Genomic DNA, 9,007 nt, shown 5'->3' on the forward strand with positions numbered 1-9,007 from the left:
AAATAAAGTCCACAACTTACAATCAAAGAAATATCTTCTCTTTTTACATAATCTAACCCTTGCTAGTTCTTTTTAAAAATACTTATAGAGCCTATTTTGAAAAATTCGGACTTCAAATAAAATTTATTACAAAATAATATCTACAATCAGATAAATATATTTCAAAAAATAGAACTAAATGATAACAATTTTGGACTAATTCAAATGTTATGTTCACATTTTGAGGAGTGTTGTTATTGACTGTAGCTACATTTCTTCTTATTCTGTTTGACTGCTCCTAATATGTAAGATTTCTATTTTATTTTACACAACACGCTCCAACAGTTTATCCCATATTTATTCACTAGGAATACAAAAATTTACCATATTTCAAAATCTTTAATCCACTTCTCTGTATGTTTGAAAAGTTGGTTTATTTAGGAGCATATGATGGATTTCATGCTGAATGAAGGGGTCATATTGTAGGCCTTCCATAAAATCTTATCCATTTATTTTTCCTCCCATTTTGGTGAATTTGGATGTATCTACAGCTATATTACACAACTGGTCCTAGTAGTTCTCTAATGGAATCATTTTTCCATTAGAAGCTCTCAAAGATGGAAGCCTTTTCTCCTACAACAAATTAAATTTTATGTTAAATCTCTTTACTTGTAGTTCTAACTCTTTGCACTTGTTTTCAAGTTGTATCGTCAGGTTCTTCTTTGTTAGAACTCTTTTCACTTCCATTAATGTGCTTGTCTTGTCTTGAATTTGAAGTTCTTCGAGCTCGTCCTTAGTCTTGGAGTTCAACATCTTGATAGTTTTGTGTGCTTCTTGTGAGCACCAGTATTGCAGCGATAATTCTGCAACTCCTGGGCTTCCTACTTTACTTTTATCAACACGGTAGTTCGTAACAAACTTAGAAGCGACGGTGTTGTATGCACAAGTACTAGTTCTTACTGCAAGCTGTCACTTGGTCAATTGGCACAACATCACTAGTAGCTCAAGACAACTTCTATGGATTCTAGAAGAAGCTCTATACATGATGAAAGAAAGGAAAGCTTACTCTACAGAGGCTACTCTACTTGCAGAAAGGAAAAAGACTGAAATGTAAAGTAAACCTAGCAAACCCTACTTAACCAACTAATCCTACTTTTGCAGAAACAAACATGAAAACCATGAAATGAATGGCATTACCTACTCAATGTCTTATAGCAACCCACATGACCAACCCACATGACCAACGACATACATAGATGAGGGTTGCGGTAGTATGGGTGCGCGGTTAGCCCTGGCTCCCAGCCACATTATTTCCCACGAGACCACTAACAAAGCAGAGCGAGGGGGCGCAGGTAGTTAGCACCGACCCCTAGCTATTTTGACATGCATGCAACTAGAACCTTCGAGGTAGAGGGCTAAGATGGCAGGGGAAGACAATTAGCCTCGGCCCCCGACGATATGGTGCTCCACGCGACCATGACTTGGCGTCTAGGGGTTATGGCGTATTTTAACTAAGCGATAAATTACGCCTTTTGCGATAAGAATCCCACTGGTCCTAGGCGAAATTTTCTCTCGATGGACTTGTTAATGGAGGGATTCATAGAATAGTTAACAAGTTTTGCGAATTTGGAGAAAAAATAGCAGAGCTTGGTTCCAAGAGGCATATCTTTCTCAGGTTTTAACCTTTTTGAGATCAAGAAGAGCCTAGATAGGGGTTTTTGAGTGTCCTGAACTCAATGGAGTAAAGATGGAAGCATGGAAAGAGCATATTTATAGGTTTTCCAACCTTCTAGTTTCATCTGTATTAGTTGTTACTTCAGTAGAGCATCTAATTTCAATATTTTATGAATGTGCTTATGAGAGAAGCCTTTCAACACTTCATTTGTGAAGTAGTTGTATGTTTATGATTTTTTATTTCAGGTGGAGTACAAGGACCTATTGTGATAGATTCCTTTTTATGTTTAAATATTCATAACTTGTTGTAGGGAGTCTTCTTTTTGAGTTAGAATTCTTTGTAGGAGAATCTTTCTTTGTAGGAGAAACAAGCTACTCCAGAGTCAACAAGTTGTAATGTTCTCACTTGTTGGTGAACTCCATTATAACTTTTTGGTTTCTTCTCTTCATGTTGATCACATTAAGTTGCATATGAATTGTGTCACTTGTAAGTTCATGTGAAAACTTAATTCATCATCTTTGAAAATTTTGTGAAACTAATTTTAAATTTAAAGACCCAAGTATATCAGGCTTGCAAAGTGTGAGAGGATGATCAAAGTTTTTCTTCTCTTTTCTGATCAACCTCGACCATTGGGATCAATGAGTGGGATAAATATTTTCTTGAGCATTGTGATAGTGATATTTTTTATGATCCTTTTTCAAAGAGTCCATTCAGAAATATTTTTGGGTTGGGTAATATTTTTTATTCAGGTAGTATTTTTTAGTCAAAATAATTATTCAATAAACATAATGATTTGATTGATTACCATGAGTATCAGGAGATGAAGTGTACTACACATGATCTTGTAATTGAAGAGTTACCAATTGATTATGAGAAAATATCTAACCAGTTGAGTTAGGAATTTGTTGAAGATCCAGATGATGACCAAATCGATCACCAAGGCTTGAGAGTGAAACAAATATAGAAAGGACACAATATTGTGTTCAAGGGAACTAATAATTCTTATCCAAATCAGTCCATTGAACAATACTTAAGAACAATTAATGATGGAGGTGAATTTGCTGAAAAAGGAGTTGAAATGAATTGGCATCATCCTGGGTGTAACAAGGAGCAATATCGAGTGTTCATGATCTGAAGTAAGAAGAAGAAGAACAAATTTTGGAGCAAAAAAGTTCAAGAAAAAAATTCATCAATATATTGTCGTAAACAAAGTCAAAATGAAATATTTGAGTCGTGTTTGTAAGCCTAGCTGAGACTTATACCAACAGGTGACTTAACATATAGGTCGTGATTAAGGGGAGGTGTCAAAAATAATCGCGAGAAGTACAAATTCTAGATTGTCGATGTTGGTCAGCAAGTTGATAGTCAACAAGTTTAGGTAGAAAATAAGTGACCATCGGTGAACTCGTTGTAGTTTCTATGGCTCACTTCATGGTGGAATGAAATCGTCAAGTGTTTTTTTTAGGGTTCACGTCTAATACACCCCCACCTTACCATGGAGATTCTTTATGTGTAAATAGGATTTGTTACAATACCATGGACCATTACTATGGATGATCAATACCACATACCCCAAAAACTATAATTCATTTCATATAATACTTGCTACTATGACATCTTTTTTAATTAATCAATTTAATTAAAAAAACAATTACATTTTAGATAAAATTTAACCTTTGGTTTGTGAATACTACTAAGAATATTATAGAATATTCCATAGAGGTTAAATCCAAACCCTCCACTTAATAATTATTTATAATTAAATAAAAATTTTGAAGCCCCATTCCAAAATAGACATGTCTCTCGCCATAAATATATGAAAATACATAATCCATAATTCAAAACAAGAGAGACATTCCAATACAATTTTGAAGGATAATAATAGTCTATGGTATTATTTAAAATAATATTAGGAGTTAGATACGTACTTACCATTATAGTTATCAAATTTTGTCACATTGGTTTAAAAAAATTGAAAATTCACTCATTTATTTGATTTGGTCAAATTTGATTGGTGCAGTGGGGTAGAGTTGAGCTAATATGATCAAAGGACTAGTGTGATGCACCACATGGATTGACTAGACAAATAACTACCTTTTCTTTGTATGTTGTTGCTTTCTCCTACGCTACGTAAGGTTAGGGGCTAGTAGATATAACATTGATGTGGCTCCAATCATATCTTACTTGGTCTCAACTAGTTTATTTTTAACCTAAGATAGTGGTGATGGTTGCATGGTTTCCTGCCACATTCCATTATAAGTGATCCCCACTCTCTTTATATGTGTGTCTGAGTGTTGAATCTATAAAGAGAAGAATGACTAAATTTTTATGACTATTTTCTATAACCACATTGGAGATGGAGACATCAATATCATTTATAAAGGAACTAATCCATGAATATTTCCATAAAATAGAAATATGTGGTCGTCCTATGTTGATACCTCATTTGAGAATGTGTGTATTGCCATGGATTTTCTTCAAAATTAAAGGAGACATATGTTACATTGTGGAAAACATAAGGGAAGCCAATATAAGCTTTTTAGACTACACAATTCTAGATACATATAATTCCTAAAACATATGATAATTCTTAATAGTTTTAAAATATATTGCTGATTTTTTCCAATTTTATTTTATTTCATTTTCCATATTTTATCGAATTTGAATCCAAATTCAAATTCAAAATTGGAAACTATGCTTATGATATGTTGAATCTACCTATACATGTTTAAGATTTGGTCATTCTAACAACTCGACCTATAATGGTTTCCTTGTTATTTTATCTTCAAAAACCTAATACCTGCATAAATAATGGAAATCCTATTAGTAACATGTTGAGATCCAAGTGTTATAGATATGGATTTGGATTAGTCTAGGATTTCATATTCTTACTTGCTTGGAAAATGTTTTCTTCATCCTTGACCCACACATCATTTCCCTTCATAGTGGACAAGATGGACTTGAAGGATGGGCACCAAGATGCTTTAGACAAAATAGTTTCAATGGTTTCAATGAACCCTAAATTGTGTGGTGATTGAATTATCTCCTTAACCCACTCATTGAAAACTTTCACTATGGATAAGTTCGATTTGATGTTGCCTCATTCCATTGTCATGGCATGAGAAATCCTCTAATTCAAAGGACAATCACCAAGATGCCTTGGATGCAACAGTGTCAATGATTGTTATAATTGATATTACTTAGAAATGAGAACATGGCTTTTATTGGAAAAATATTTCATATAGATTAACAAACAAGCTATGACAACACTTAACTAATTGATTCTCTTTTAGTTTTCCATTAACCCTCAAACACACTTATTATCTTCAAACAATGTATTATCTCAATTCATCATATTGTCCAATTGATTAAATAGCTAAGAGAACTATTCATGTGCATTTAAATTCAGTGTGAACACATAAACACTTATATGATTGACTGTTGTCATCTTTAGATTCTTCAATTTTGAGATATTGATAATTCCTTATGATACAAACTAATGTAATATTCTCCATCAACATATTTTCAATATCTAATTTTTGATTATCTAAACAAATAGATTGTTGATTTTGAGATAGTGTAGATATGTTGAAATAAAAATTTCTTAGATATTTAATTAAATAAAACCAAAAAAATTTATCATTCAACCATGTTAATTAATATTATGCCTAAGAGCATTTGCTGAAATATGTTCGTGAGTCCTTCCATCTATTTCATGGCTCTATCGTCATGTTAGGCCCGTGGGATCGACAGAGAGGGTAGGGATGGATATACTGGAAACTCCAGGCTGAGCTTATATAAAGCAAATGGAGACAAGTTATGCCTAGAGATGATGCTGAATCAAGCCTTGTCCACAAGGGAGCTATAAGTAATGCAACTATGAATCTCATGGGGAGTTTGATCCTGGCTCAGGATGAACACTGGCAGCATGCTTAACACATGCAAGTCGGACGGGAAGTAGTGTTTCCAGTGGCGGACAGGTGAGTAACGCGTAAGAACCTGCCCTTGGGAGGGGAACAATAGCTGTAAACGGTTGCCTATACCCCATAGGCTGAGGAGCAAAAGGAGGAATCCACCCAAGGAGGGGCTCGCGTCTGATTAATTAGTTGGTGAGGCAATGGCTTACCAAGGTAACGATCAGTAGCTAGTCCGAGAGGATGATCAGCCACACTTGGACTGAGACATGGCCCAGACTCCTACGGGAGGCAGCAGTGGGGAATTTTCCGCAATGGGCGAAAGCCTGACGGAGCAATTTCACGTGTAGGCAGAAGGCCCACGGGTCATGAACTTCTTTCTCGGAGAAGAAAAAATTACGGTATCTGAGGAATAAGCATCGGCTAACTCTATGCCAGCAGCCACGGTAAGATAGAGGATGCAAGTGTTATCCGGAATGATTGGGTGTAAAGCGTCTGTAGGTGGCTTTTCAAGTCTGTCGTCAAATCCCAGGGCTCAACCCTGGACAGGCGGTGGAAACTACCAAGCTGGAGTACGGTAGGGGCAGAGGGAATTTCTGGTGGAGCGACAAAATGCGTTGAGATCGGAAAGAACACCAACGGCGAAAGCACTCTGCTGGGCCGAAACTGACACTGAGAGACGTAAGCTAGGCGAAAAAATGGGATTAGATACCCCAGTAGTCCTAGCCGTAAATGATGGATACTAAGCGCTGTGCGTATCGACCCGCGTAGTGCTGTAGCTAACCCGTTAAGTATCCTGCCTGGGGAGTACGTTCTCAAGAATGAAACTCAAAGGAATTGACGGGGGCCCGCACAAGCGGTGGAGCATGTGGTTCAATTCGATGCAAAGCAAAGAACCTTACCAGGGCTTGACATGCAGTGGATCCTCCCGAAAGAGAGGAGTGCCTTCGGGAACGCGGGCACAGGTGGTGCATGGCTGTCGTCAGCTCGTGCCTTAAGGTGTTGGGTTAAGTCCCGCAACGAGCGCAAACCTTGTGTTTAGTTGCCAGCATTTAGTTTGGAACGCTGAACAGACTGCCGGTGATAAGCTGGAGGAAGGTGAGGTTGACGTCAAGTCATCATTCCCCTTACGCCCTGGGTGACACACATGCTACAATGACTGGGACAAAGGGTTGCAACCCCGCGAGGGCAAGCTAACCTCAAAAACCCAACCTCAGTTCGGATTACAGGCTGCAACTCGCCTGCATGAAGCCGGAATCACTAGTAATCGCCGGTCAGCCATACGGCAGTGAATCCGTTCCCGGGCCTTGTACACACCGCCCGTCACACTATGGGAGTTGGCCATGCCCCAAGTCGTTACCTTAACCGCAAGGAGGGGGATGCCGAAGGTTGGGCTAGTGACTGGAGTGAAGTCGTAACAAGGTAGGCGTACTGGAAGGTGCGGGTGGATCACCTCCTTTTCAGGGAGAGCTAATGCTTTTTGGGCTTCTTCGTTTGACATTGCTTTCGGAAGGACTCACATCTGAGTAAAGCTCGTAGATGGAAGTATTCTTTCGGGCCTCGACAATGAAGTGAAATCATGAGCTTATCATCCCAGGTCGGAACAAGTTGATAGAATCCCATCTCCCATTTTCCTCCCCATGTTGCCACCCAGGCAGGGACATGGGGTAGCAAAAAAAGAGTTAGGCTTTCTCTTCTGCTATTTTGGATATATTGAGGCCTCCATCCCCGGGAGGCCTACATAATGGGCTATTAGCTTATTTGCTATATTGGTTCTTCCAATATATTGGTGTTGGTGTAGGGGCAGGTCTCCATACCCAGAGGCTTGCACGATGGGCTATTAGCTCAGTGGTAGAGCGCGCCCCTAATAATCGCGTCATTGTGCCTGGACTGTGAAGGCTCTCAGTGACATGGATAGTTCAATGTGCTCATCGGCGCCTGACCCGGAGATGTGGATCATCCAAGGCACATTACCATGGCGTACTCCTCCTGTTTGTTCGAACCGGGGTTTGGAACTGAACTTATCCTCAGGAGGATAGATGGGGCGATTCAGGTAAGATCGAATACAGATCCAACTTTCTATTCATTTGTGGATCTGGGTAGTCCGGGAGTGCCGGTGGTTATCCACCTCGGATCCTCTCTTCTCGAGAATCCGTACATCCCTTATCAGTGTATGGATGGCTATCTCTCGGGCACAGGTTGAAGTTCGGCCTAGATGTGGAAAATAGAGCACCTAACAATGCATCTTCACAGACCAAGAACTACAGGATCACCCTTTTCATCCTAGGTAGGGTGACGGAGGAATCATATCATTCGAGCCTTTTCATGCTTTGGAGGTCCATAGGAAATAGCAATCGATAGGATCTCCTCATTATTCCCCAAAGGAATAACATGAAATCAAATTCTATCAATTCATTTTCCGTAGGGCCGAGTAGATTGGATCTAGTCATAAGAATAGAAGAATGTTTGGTGTAAATAAAAATAACTCCTTGGTCTTCGACCCCCCACTACGAACAACCCTTGGATCAGTGCAATAGATGGGATGTCTTTATCCATCTCCTCACATGGGAGCAGAGCAGGTTCGAAAACAGATCTTGGAGTGTCCCGAGGTTGGGCCAGGAGGGTCTTTCAACGCCTCCTTTTCTCATCAAAAGTGATTTCCATTTTCTCGCCGTTGGCTCGATGAGGAAATAAAAAGAAAAGGGGAACAAGCACACTTGGAGAGCGCAGTACAACGGAGAGGAAGTTGTATGGTGCGTTCGGGAAGGACGGATCACTCCTGAAAAAGAATCTATTGATTCTCTTCCAATTAGTTGATTGGATAGTATAGCAGGTGCGAGGATTTACTTCACGGGCGAGGTCTCTAGTTCAAGTCCAGGATAGCCCAGCTATGCCAGGGAAAACGTAGGAAGAAAAATAAAAAGCATCTTATTATTTTATTTTTTTTCATGTATGGACCACTTGGTCCAAGTATGGGGGATATAACTCAGTTGGTAGAGCTCTGCTCTTGCAATTGGGTCGTTGCGATTACGGGTTGGATGTCTAATCATCTAGGTGGTAATGATAGTATCTTTTACTCGAACCGATGGCTTACTTTTTCTCAGTAATGGGGAATAGGAACGAAACATGCCACCGAGAAACTCTACAGAGACAAAGAAAGATGGGCTGTCAAGAACGTAGAGAAGGTAGAGTGGGTAGTTGGTTAGATCTAATATAGATCGTACATGGGCGATAGTTGGAGTCGGCGGCTCTCTTAGGGTTACTTCATCTGGGATCCCTGGGGAAGAGGATCAAGTTGGCCCTTGCCAACAACTTGATGTACTATCTCCCTTCAACCCTTTGAGCAAAATGTGGTAAAAGGAAAAAAAAGCCATGCCATGGACTGACCCCGTCATCTCCACCCCATAGGAACTACGAGATCACCCCAAGGGTGCCAAAG

At 39.3% G+C, this 9,007-nt stretch overlaps 1 pseudogene; it reads left to right on the forward strand.

Moving 5' to 3' along the window:
• The first annotated feature begins 5,544 nt into the window (after nucleotides 1-5,544).
• LOC149213399 (18S ribosomal RNA) lies at nucleotides 5,545-7,023 on the forward strand (annotated as a pseudogene).
• The last annotated feature ends 1,984 nt before the right edge of the window (nucleotides 7,024-9,007 follow it).

This window comes from Pinus tabuliformis, chromosome 1_1 (assembly GCF_031772625.1).
Source record: "Pinus tabuliformis cultivar Carrire ecotype Pingquan chromosome 1_1, CPIR1, whole genome shotgun sequence".
In the NCBI taxonomy this organism is placed as follows: domain Eukaryota; kingdom Viridiplantae; phylum Streptophyta; class Pinopsida; order Pinales; family Pinaceae; genus Pinus; species Pinus tabuliformis.